The following is a 12993-nucleotide window of genomic DNA, read 5'->3' as shown; positions in this document are numbered from 1 at the left end:
TCTATGTAAACATCATGGCATGATATAATTCAAATATATGATTTATATACTAAGGAAGTGAGCAGAGGGCAATCGCATATATGATGTGTCAACTAAGGAGATTGCATTCAATATTGTGTATATGATGTAAAAACTAAGCATTGCAATACAACATATGCATGATATGAGTAATATAACCGTGCTAAGTTTGAGCATACACCTCAGGGGGATAATAGGACTAGCCATCTGCCTCTGAATCCTCATTGAGGAACTATCTGTAACCAGCAAGATATCTGCTTCAGCAGGTAGCATTGTCTGCTCTGAAGACCTTGTTTTCACTCCAGATTTCTCCATCACCAGTTCGAATGGCTAATGCACAGGAAGAGCAGTTGAATATACAAACATTGTCGACAAATGCAATGAGAAATACAAAAAAGGATGGCATGATATAATTCACATATATGACGCTTGGCTAAATAGCATGGCATTGCATAATTCACATATATAATGCCTTACAACAAGATGGCATTGCATAATTCACATATATAATGTCTTGCAACAAGATGTCATTGCATAATTCACATATATGGCAGTTAGACACTAAACAGGTGGCATTCACACAAAGCATGTCTAAACTAAGAAAATTGCATAGCAATGCAAGACACCATATGCACGATATGAGCAACATAACCCTGCCAAGTTAGAGCATGCACCTCGGGGGGGGGGGGATAGGACTAGTCATTTGTCTCTGAATCCTCCTCTGAGGAGCTATCCGTAACCAGCAGGACATGCGCTTCATCAGATAGCATTGTCTGCTCTGAAGACCTTGTTTCCACTCCAGATTTTTCCATGACTGTGTCGAATGGCTGATGCACAGGAAGAGTAATTGAATGTACTAAAATTGTTGACAAATTTAATACGTAATAAAAAAATGATGGCATGATATAATTCTCATATAAGATGACTGACTAACCAGGGTGACATTGCAAAATTCACATATATGATGCCTGGCTAAACAAGATGGATTGCATGATTCACATATACGATAAAGAAACTAAACAAATGGCATTCACACAAAGCATGTCTAAACTAAGCAGATGTCATATTTGATGTATACAGTAAGCAACGCAAGGCACCATATGCATGATAATACCAACATCAGCATGCCTAGTTAGAGCGAAGACCTCTGGGGGTAAATACGAGTGGTCTTCTTCTGAATCCCCCTCAGAACAGCTATCTTCCTCTTGATTACAATCCGAAATCGGTGGAGGGGGGCTGCCTTTGCGCCTACCATGGAGTGACGTCTGCATGAAATTTTATTGCCATGCAAGGCTCGTCTCTTTTGCTCTACATGTTAAGTTCCATTGTGTACAATAACTGACATGCATAGGAATAAAACATAGTGAGATTATGTAAGGAGTGCATGCACAAATCCAGAGTGATGGTAGAAAACTGTGGATAGACCCAAAACCAATGATAGCAGGCAGATAATAGCTTTAGTTAAAAAATATAGATAATGGCTCGTTTAATGTTTGTTTGCACCCAACATGAAACTCACAGTAGACACCCGAGATTAACTAGATAGTAGACAGACAGTACTGATTGCTGCCCCAATATGTACCCCACAACCATTTAAAACTCACGTTTTAGCATTAGTTTGGACCTGACTCGGAGTCTAATAGGTGAACAGGATGATAAAGTAGCATGTCATCATATTAAGCGATGCATAATGTAAGCAGACACGAAAGAGTGCGACCTCTCTTGCGGACCCGTGTAGTCCTCAAGGTCATCTGCTCAGTTGATGATGGTAATGCAGTTGTCATGGCTGCCGGCGGTGGGGAAGAAGATCTGAGGCGGCGAAAGATAGTCTGGAGAGCGGATCCATGCTTTGGTAAACCCTTCCGTCGTTGGAGTAGCTGAGCTGGGGTGGAACACAGCACAACAGGAGAGGAACAAACCGCACAAGGTTTTCTTTGACACATATGTGTAACAGAAGTAATTGTGTAAGGGCTTGTTTGAATTTGAGTACTCTAACAATGCAGGGATAGGAAATACACAGGAATAGGATAGGAATGCACATGCAAAACAGAGAATCTAAAAACACAGGATTTCTTCCAATATGGGAGTTTGGTTCACAAGAATTGGAAGATCACATGATGCAAAGAAGCATGGTGATATTAAGTCAAACCACAAGAAAATGTATGGTTATAATGCTATTATGCTACTATCTCTTAGTCTTGTGATTCATGAATAGGAATTTGAAAAGGGGGATAAGTGAATATTAAAATTCCTACGGTTTTTCTTTCAAGGAGACACTCAAGGAACAAATCCTACAGTTTTCCTTTGTCCCATTCCTTTGAACCAAATGCATGAATAGTAATACCATAGGAAACTTTCCAATTCCTATGTTTTTCCTTCACTTTTCCTTTCAAGCACCGGCGATTCTAGTAGGCAGGCTTGAGCAGGGAAAAGCGTACACTCAAAAAATGTTTTTGTGCTACTTCTACTACTTTGGACCCAGGCCACTTCCCTACTAGCTCAACTCCCAGGCCCATCTACAAATGCACAGCTCAAACGCGCACAGATAAATAATGATGGCGTTTAAGAGAGTCCATCACGGATAGCTAAGTTGCCTGGTACCTCATTGCTTGTCATATAGTAGGAGAAACTAATCGTATTTCACGTTACTACGTGTGCTCAGTGGACAATATATATAACATGTAGAGTAAAAAAGAGATGCAACAAGTGTACAACCTCTTTGGCAAAGCCATGTCGATATCAGCGTGATTGGGGTGGTCGGTGAGGATGCTCCGGCTGATTTGGCTGTTCGAGGAGGGGAAGAAGATCTTAGGCGTCTGGAGATGGAGCCCGGGGGTACTGCTCTGCTATGATGGAGGGTTTTGTTGTTGGAGCAGCTCCAATGAGTTGTACAACGGCGAGGCTAAAGCACGACAAGAGAGACAATGTTAACCTGAGTGGAATTCTAATAACATCTCCAATAGATGAGGTAAAATACATAACCACAAAGTGCTAGATGTAAAATACATCAGCCGCTCATCTTTAAACTTAACTATCGAAACTGAATTTAACTGTCGAAACTGAATTTTGCTGTCGAAACTGAATTTTACTGTCAAAACTGAATGCACTAGTAGCAGAAAAGCAGTAGCAGCGCCAGGAGTAGCAACGCGTGCGAGAGCCGGGGCAGCTGGTCATGTAGCAGCATCTCGGGTAGCAACTGCAGGGGCTCGAGCGAGAGTAGTATCTGCTGCTCGTGTAGCAGCAGCACGCGCAAGAATAGAACAGCAGGCAGGGTGAGGCTATACGTCTGTCGACTGATTTTTTGCATCTCTGGTCAGTCGATTTTCCAGCCGTTGGATATGAAATCAAGGGCCTGCAGTTCATCTTCAACCTCCACCCCCTAAGCCCCCATCTACCACAGACCAAACCGCCGGCCGGCGCCGCTTCCGCACCGCCTCGCCGCCCCGCCCGCCCCAAAACCACTCCCGACCACCGGTCTGCCGCCACCCCGGCCATCCCTCTTGCCCCCCCGCAGAGCTTTTTCTCCGGCGATCCCCACGCCACCACCGGCGACCACTGCACCCACCCCGAAGCCTAAGATAGATAGTGGGGTACCTCTCCGACGAGCCCCCCCTCCCCGCTGCGGCTGGTTCTAGCTTAACTCCGGTGAGCCCCCCACTCCCTGAAAATCGACTGACCCAAAAGTCGATTCAGTCGACTGAAGTGTAGCTAAATCGGAGCATCAGCGCAAGCAAGAGCAAGAGCGAGAGTAGCAACACAAGCAAGAGCAAGAGCGAGAGCAGCAGCACGAGCAAGAGCAAGAGCAAGAGCAGACCCGACAGGGGACCGAGAGCAATAGCAGAGCAGCAGCGCGAGCAAGAGGCAAAGTAGTAGTAGGTCCTACTGATGTGGACATCTCCGCCGAGGGAGCGACGCCATGGAGGAAATGGCCGGCGATGCCATCGTGGATGGAGCCGTGCCATGTCGGCTCGGGACCGAGCGCCGGCAACACCGTGAGATCGAATCAAGAAGAAAATGCGGCGATTAGTGTAGAACCTATTTGGTGGCGCCAATTAGGCCTCACCTTCATCCAAGGAAACAGTGATGATGCTGCTCTTTCGTTGGTGCAGGTGAAGAGGACGGTGTGGGAATGGAGGTGGTGCGAAAGATGAGGGGAACAACGGGCAGTTCCTTGGAGGTGGAGGACGGGGTGGCTGAACCAGCGAGACGACGAGATCGATGATGGATCCTCATCCGGTGCGGTAGATGAGGGACGTCGAGGTGTTGCTGTGGACGACGTCATCGGGGAAGGGGCTCCAGCTGGGTGGCGGACCAAGGAGGGTGTGGGGCTTCATGGGTTTTTGCGGCCTCGGTGTATGAATAGGTCGGCAGATGCGATGGGAGGGGGGAACCATGGCTTAGGGACGCGCTTGTCCAAAATGTGGGGTAAGTTACAAAATTACCCCCACCGATTTGAGCTAGGCAGTTCTTTCGGTTCAGGGGTATCACGGGCATTTCTCGTGTCGGGATTTCGCAGGAGGTGGGAGTTCTCGCATGCGTTGTAATTTTGGGATAGCAAGGCGTGGGTTGAGATGGAGGGAGTTTTCGGAGCACAACAATACCAAGATATATCTTAAATATTTCGGGGTAACAAGTCGTGGGTTGAAGAGGCATGAGTTTCGCAGCACGATAGACAGATATGCGAGCTTGAAATTTCGGCATAACAAGGCGCGGCTTGAAATTTCGGGAGAACAAGCTTAACGTGTACAAAAAAGACAATTCGCACCTCATCACTAGAGAGATCCATGTCCCATTTTACTATATTACTAGAAATGCATTCAATACAACAACAAAAAAACTAAAAAAAATCAGGACAACAAACATAACGTGTATAGTACCAAATCAATTTGCACTTCCCTCAACAATAAAAAAACAATTCATGTTGTCTAGCATATGGACTAAATTTGACTACATTTTCCCTGTTTGAATGGTATTGTAATCGGGTTAGTTATACAACCATCTAAATATTATCTTCACAACACATGACATGAATATAGGAGTAGTAAATTCCTATATAAATATGAACTACATGTACGTATGATCTCAAATTCAAATATATGTATCCATTTTATGTTGAATTCAAATCATAGTACATGTAATCTAGCTAGATGTTTGGAATCTAAACCATGTATGATACTACGTACAATGTGTTTAACACACACAACACACACACACAAACACCATTTCGACTAGTAAGGTACACGTGCATTGCACGCATGAGATTTGGCAACCAAATTATGAATAAATACCACATTATAGCATGTAAGCTTTGAGTCATATATGCATGATGTAGATGTTCGTTTAATTCTTATACTTCATCTCATTCAAAATCATCTAGTTTTTATAAGAGAGCTAATCTATTTTAAGATTCATGCAATTGTGCGTTGTAAAGCATAAAGTAAAAAAAACAAATAATGGCAAATCATGTAGAAAAACATTTGGGCAATTATAATACGGAAGATTCTATAACAAAGAAGAAGTGCTTGTGTTTTGAGGTTTGTGCATTATGCTTAAGTTCAACCATGGAGTCTTCTAGATTGTACATGTGGCAAAATATGGTGGAATTTAGATGATATCCAATGGCCAGTAGTGCTCGAATTTGCCATCTCTTCACCGTCGGGTTGGATTCATCCAACGACCATCTTTCAAAATTAGAGTTATTCGCACACTATATAAACAATATATAAATATAATATATATATATAGGGGTATAGATATAGATATGTGATGCGAAAGCCACCCATCATCTCCAATTAGAATAGTGGGTCCATGCATGGATGCAATGTGGCCAAACGATGTCTGCCATTGGCATCTCAAATTCAAATCAGTCTAACCTTGTTCAATGCGTATACAGTATATCATGCTCGTTTCCAAACCACACCGTGCATATCTCTGTTATATTCTGTCGGTGTACTAGAGTAGGGGTACCCTAGTATCCCGAACTTGTGCACGGGCAGTTGCAGCACCCCGCGGCAAGCCTTGCTGGGCGACCGCCAAGGTCCTCCGTGGTTCCTTTGGAGCCATTCAAGAACAAAGTATTCAAGCAAAGGAGACAAGGCCCCGGCAAGAGGAGCTTGCCGGGAAGGCCAACCAAGGCATCTCAAGGAACTTGCCGCGACGCACCACGCGTCCTATCGAGGCCCGGTGAGCGACAAGCTTCCGGATGCGACAAGATAACGACCGCGGCAAGGCGCTTGCCGCGACAAGTTACCACTCTGTACCCGCGCTCCAGCACATCCACCAACGTGTCGCCCTGCGGCCTTTCCAGGCGCGCCTGGCGAGAGTCTGTGCAGCCAGCAGTGCGAGGTGGCAAGCGACGCTGACAGGATAGCCATCATGGCGAGCGGTGGCGTCCCTGATGGTCCCTTTTTGCACTATTTGGGCGACGTAGACGGGCATTTAATGCCTTTGTCCCCTGCCGTTAGGGTTAGGTAGGATACACTGTACAGGTAGTTGTACCAATCGCAACTCCTTTTTCATTTTTACCCTTGTCTGCGTTGCCACCTGTCGGTGACCCCTTGAGCATATAAAAGGAGGCCCATGCGCAACGTAGAAGAGGTTCGATTCGAAGACAAAAAACACTCACGTTCGGTCTCATTAGCAGCTAGGGTGTACTGTAGCATTCAGCGCTCTTGAGCAAGAACTCAATACACTCAGACATACAGCAGTAGGAGTGTTATCTCTCCGGAGAGCTCCGAAGCTGGGTAAACTGCTCGTGTGCTTCGCCTCGATCCGCTCTTCGTGCGATCTCCACCCCCCGTCGAACCGAAAGGGGCTCGGTCCGCCGGTCCCATAGGTGTTCGTGGATCAGCTTCCCCGACATCTTTGGCGCGCCAGGTAGGGGGTGTCGAGATTGTGTGAACCTGATCCGGCGTTCACACGAGCTAGATCTTCATCTTCTTCATCGACATGCCACCGAAGAAGAAGACTTCGGCGGCTGTTGCTCCGTCCATGTCAATCCCACCACCACCGGAGCAAACGGGTGGTGGAGTAGACGCCGGCGGAAGGACGGACATCGACGAGGGAGCTCATGACGCTGCCAGGTCCAAGGACAAGGCTGCGCAGACCTCGGCGTCCGTACATGCACCGCGCCCATCTCAGGAGGCGCAGGACCGACAGCGTCATGGTATTCGCAGTGCCATACGTTTGTTGGACCAAGATCGAGCTGGTGGATCTCGGGGTGCTCAAGGCCAGCATGCACGCCAACATGCTGGCGCGAGCGAGACACGGTCGCCTGGACGGGATACTGCTCCTTCTAACATAGTTAGAAGTCCGAGCATATCCCGCTCCTCGCACCGTTTGCCGCTGCCGCCCACCACTCGAGCAGAAGCTTTGGCGCGAGCACAACTGCTCCTAGATTACCCTCCAACAGCAGACAAGATCGATGAATGGAGGGCCACCATTCAGAGTCTCATCGGCTTCGCCAACGGCGACACTCCGCGGCAGCCGAGTACATCGCTGCCGCGACAAGACCGCCAGGCACGAGCCAATGGCGACGAACTGGTGGGGGTGCAACCACCATGCACTCTCCGCCCCGAAGGCCAAGATCGCCGACTCGCCGGATCCACCTCGACAGCGACTCCACTGCATCATCAGATCCACGAGCTCGTCGTGATCAGCGCCAAGTTCTTCACGAACGACAGCAAGAAGACGCTCGTACTCGCATCGAGCGCCAAAGAGAAGCGCGGCGTCAATCGGACCAGCGCGCTGGGCCCTCTGTTGACATACATGCGCCATGGGAACCAGACGACTTGCCATACACGGTAGGTTGCCCTGCGTTCACTGAAGAGCTGTGGCAAGTCTAGTGGCCCAGCACGAGGAATTTCAAGCCAGACGTACCAGAGAAGTACAACGGCAAGTCGCATCCGTCGGAGTTCCTCAGCATCTACACCATCGTGGTGCAAGCTGCCGGGGGGCGGGATGACAAGATCCTTGCCAACTACTTCCCGCTGGTGCTCAAGCCCAATGTCAGATCCTGGCTCATGCACTTGCCGGACAACTCCATATCCTCCTGGGCAGACCTATGCCATCAGTTTGTCGGCGCCTTTACAGGCGGCCACAAGCCTCATGGCCAAGAGAGCGACCTTCATCTTCTCGCCCAGAAGAAAGGAGAACCCCTGCGCAAGTACATTCAGAGATTCAGCCGCGTACAGCACAACATCCCAGATGTCCACCCTGCCGCGGTAATCAGCGCGTTCCATCAGAACGTGCGAAAACGCAGGATGCGGGAGGAGATGGCGATGTGCAAGACCAGAGACGTCAGTGAGCTATATGCCCTGGCCGACAAGTGTGCGCGTGTTGAGGAAGGGAGGAAACTCCCCGGAGAGAATACAGAAGCAGCGGGATCTGATAGTGAGGAGGCCGCCCCGGCAAAGAAAAACCGGTGGCGGAACAACATGAAGAAGAAAGGCAGAGATGTGCTAATCGTTGAGCAGTCTGGCAACGGAGGTGGCGCCAAGAAAGCCAAAGTTGGTAGTTCCGGCAAGGAGATTGCCGCAGGCACCAACTACCAGGCTGTGGCGGTCACCGACAAGCAGGACGGCACCAACAGGCAGTACTGCAAGATCCACCGCACCAAGGGCCATGACCTCAAGAGCTGCAAGAAGGTCGAGCAGCTTGTTGAGCAGCAAAAGGCTGAATACAAGCGGCGCGACAAGGAGAAAGCCCAGGAAGGTGCTGGAGGAGCCAGCAAGAAACGCCCCGGCCGAGGAGGACGCCGCGCCAAGGCCAAGCAGTGGCAAGGAGACAGACCTCCCCGCGGCCGCGACAAGGATGAAGATGACGACGACGATGAAGATATGGATGATGACGAGACCGATGAGTAGGACTTCCAGAAAGCCACAGAGGTCCTGTGCATTGACGGTGGTGCTTCTCTGCATACTTCACACCACCAGCTCAAGCAGTGGGTGCGGGAAGTTAATGCGGCAGAACCACCCATCGAGTCACGCAAGCCTCTGAAATGGTCCAGCACACCTATCATCTTTGATATTGAGGACCACCCTGATCGCATAACTGCGGTCGGGTGCTTGCCGATGTTGGTTTCACCAACTATCTGCAACCTCAAGGTCACTAAGATGCTAGTTGACGGCGGGGCCGGCTTGAACCTGATCTCCTCCGCGGTACTCCAGAAACTCCAGATCCCTGATAGCGAGCTTGAAGAGACCGACACATTCCAAGGAATCAATCCGGGAAGGAGTAAGCCGAAGGGAAAGATCACGTTGCCGGTGACATTTGGCAGCGAGTTGAACTTCAGGACTGAGAGGGTCACTTTTGACGTTGCCGACTTTCCATTGCCTTACAATGGGATACTCGGCCGTCCAGCAGTCGCCAAGTTCATGGCAGCCTCTCACTATGCATACAACATGCTGAAGATGCCAGGCCCGTTAAGTGTCATCTCTGTCCCTGGTGACAAGAAGGATGCTCTTATTTGCGCCGACAAGATCTACCGAGAAGCAGCAGCCGCAGCAGATCGCAAGTCACTTGCCGTTGAAGCTCCCGGGGCGAAGAAGAAGACCAAGTCCGGCAAGAGCTCTGATGCCCACTCCGGCAAGCGCACTTCTTCGGAGTGCTGCGCTACCGTCGAGGACGCACCATCGAGCTCCACCGGCAAGTGTAAGAAGACAATGGCAGCTCCACCAGAGACCAAGAAGGTGTCCGCCAAGGAGGATGGCACCGGTGGTACCTTCACCATCAGTGCCACTCTCGACCCTAAATAGGAAAGCGCGCTCGTTGCTTTCCTGCGGGCGAACGTTGACGTGTTTGCGTGGCGACCGTCTGACATCCCCGGTGTTCCCAGGAAAGTAATCGAGCACCATCTTGCCGTCTGTCCTCATGCACGGCCCGTCAAGCAGAAAGTCAGGAAACAAGCAGTGGAGCGCCAAGAATTCATCGCAGAAGAAATCAAGAAATTGGAAGCAGCAGGCCTTGTCAGAGGAGTGCTCCATCCTACGTGGTTGGCCAATCCTGTAGTCGTGCGCAAGGCGAACGGGAAATGGAGGCTTTGTATCGACTTTACCGATGTCAATAAAGCTTGTCCCAAAGACCCATTTCCCTTGCCGCGCATCGACCAGATTGTTGACTCCACGGCCAGATGTGACTTGCTTTCATTTCTTGATGCATACTCAGGATACCATCAGATCTTCATGGCAGAAGAGGATGAGGAGAAGACCGCATTCATCACACCATGTGGCACATACTGTTTCGTACGGATGCCTTTCGGTTTAAAGAATGCTGGTTCAACATTTGCAAGGGTAGTCAATGACGCTTTAGAGCCGCAAATACACAGAAATGTGGAAGCCTACATGGATGACATAGTGGTCAAGAGCAAGGACAAGGCGACTCTGATTCAAGATTTAGACGAAACCTTTGCAAATCTGCGCAAGATCAACCTCAAGCTTAACCCCGAGAAGTGTGTGTTTGGAGTCCCCTCCGGCAAGCTTCTCGGGTTCTTCGTGTCTCAGCGGGGAATTGAAGCCAATCCCGACAAGATCAAGGCCATTGAGCAGATTGAAGCACCAAAGCGCGTCAAGGATGTACGAAGACTTGCCGGTTGCGTAGCTGCTCTCAGCAGGTTTATCTCTAGGTCTGCTGAGCGCGCCCTGCCATTTTTCAACATTTTGAAAAAGGCAGGTCCAATGAAATGGACTCTGGAAGCGGAGGCTGCGCTGCAGGACTTAAAGAGATACCTGTCCTTCACTCCAACACTTGTCGCACCTAAGCCACAAGAGAAGTTGCTGCTATATATAGCGGCAAACAATCAAGTGGTTAGTGCTGCGTTAGTAGCGGAGAGGGAGGCGGATGATGAGACAGCAACCAAGGCAGATGCATCCAGCGACAAGCAGGGGACTTCACCGGCAAGCTCTGGTCCCGACAAGGATGGATTTGCGCAGGCGCATGAGAAGATACAGCAAAGAATGGTGCAGCGCCCAGTTTACTTTGTCAGTTCCCTTCTGCAGGGAGCTAGGTCAAGGTACTCTGGTGTGCAGAACTTGCTTTTCGGCCTTCTCATGGCCTCGAGAAAGCTGCGCCATTACTTCCAAGCACATGAGATCACAGTCGTCACTCGTTTTCCGCTGAAGAGGATACTACAAAATCCAGAAGCAACAGGCAGGATTGTCGAGTGGGCACTGGAACTGTCAAGCTTTGGCCTCAAGTTTGAGAGCACTTCAACTATCCAAAGCAGAGCATTGGCAGAGTTCATAGCAGAGTGGACGCCAACACAAGATGAAGAAATTCCAGAAACGAGCATCCCCGTCAAGGAAGCAAGCAAAGAGTGGCTAATGTACTTTGATGGTGCCTTCTCGCTGCAAGGCGCCGGTGCGGGCGTACTACTTGTTGCACCCACCGGAGAGCACCTCAAGTACGTAGTCCAGATGCACTTTCCCAAGGAGCAAGCAACGAACAATACTGCAGAGTATGAAGGTTTGCTTACCGGTCTCAGGATCGCAGCAGACCTTGGGATCAAGAAGCTCATTGTCAGGGGTGACTCACAGCTTGTCGTCCTCCAAGTCAACAAGAATTATCAGAGTCCGTTGATGGAAGCTTATGTTGATGAAGTGAGGAAGCTAGAAGAGCACTTTGACGGCCTGCAGATGGAACATGTTCCAAGAGCTCAGAACGACATTGCCGATGGCCTGTCAAAGTGCGCCGCACTTAAGTTACCTGTGGAACCAGGGATCTTTGTGCTCAAGCTGACTCAACCGTCCGTAACATCATCAACTGGACAGAGCAAGAAGAGGAAGTTGATTTCTGGTGACTATTTTTCGGCAGAGCTCCCCAAAGCCGCCGCCAAGAAGGTCCTCAAGATCAACACCAAGGGTGCTGAGGAGCAGTCTGCTCCGGCAAGCCCTAGGGTTTTTTCTGTTGAAGCAGACGCTCCCGACAAGTTTTGCTCCGGCAAGCTTGCCGGGGAACATCAAGCTCCGGCCAGGCCGCAGGTTCCCGCCGTAGAAGCTGATGTTCCCGCAGCGGCAGATGTGCCTTTAGTCCTTGTTGTCGAGCCACAAGCTCCAGCATGGGCACAGAAGATTGTATGTTTCCTTCAGACAGGAGAACTTCCCGAAGAGCAAGAAGAAGCTGAAAGAGTAGCCCGGCAGTCAAGTATGTACCAATTTGTCGACAACACACTGTACAGAAGAAGACTCAACGGCGTGAAATTGAAGTGTATTCACGGGGAAGACGGACAAAAGCTGTTGGCAGAGATACATGGAGGCATATGTGGTCACCACATTGGCGCAAGAGCACTTGCCGGCAAAGCGTTTCGGCAAGGTTTCTTTTGGCCGACAACCCTCCAGGATACAACTGCACAAGTAACCAAGTGTGAAGCGTGCCAGTTCCATTCCAAGCAGATACACCAGCCAGCTCAAGCTCTCCAGACGATCCCTTTATCCTGGCCATTTTCGGTCTGGGGGCTCGACATCCTCGGCCCCTTTCCCCGAGCTGTCGGGGGCTTTGAGTACTTGTACGTTGCAATCGACAAGTTCACAAAGTGGCCGGAAGTGGAAGCAGTGCGGAAGGTGACAGCACAGTTAGCAGTCAAGTTCTTCAGGTCGATTGTTTGCCGCTTTGGGATCCCTAACAGGATCATCACCGACAACGGCACACAATTCACGAGTCGCATCTTCATGCAGTACGTCCAAGATCTTGGCGCCAAGGTCTGCTTAGCTTCTGTTGCTCATCCGAGAAGCAACGGTCAAGCAGAGAGGGCGAATGCTGAAGTGCTGCGCGGGCTCAAGACCAGGACTTTCGATAGGCTGCACAAGTGCGGAAAGAACTGGATTGAGGAGCTGCCGGTGGTTCTTTGGTCGATCAGGACGACGCCAAATCGAGCCACTGGCCAGACACCTTTCGCTCTAGTCTATGGAGCGGAGGCAGTTCTCCCCACGGAACTCGTATACGGGTCACCTCGAGTGCTCGCTTATGATGAGCTTGAGCAAG

The sequence above is a fragment of the Triticum dicoccoides genome, chromosome 7B (assembly GCF_002162155.2).
Source record: "Triticum dicoccoides isolate Atlit2015 ecotype Zavitan chromosome 7B, WEW_v2.0, whole genome shotgun sequence".
In the NCBI taxonomy this organism is placed as follows: Eukaryota; Viridiplantae; Streptophyta; class Magnoliopsida; order Poales; family Poaceae; genus Triticum; species Triticum dicoccoides.
The sequence above is the reverse complement of the archived record's forward strand: the minus strand, read 5'-3'. Positions refer to the sequence as shown.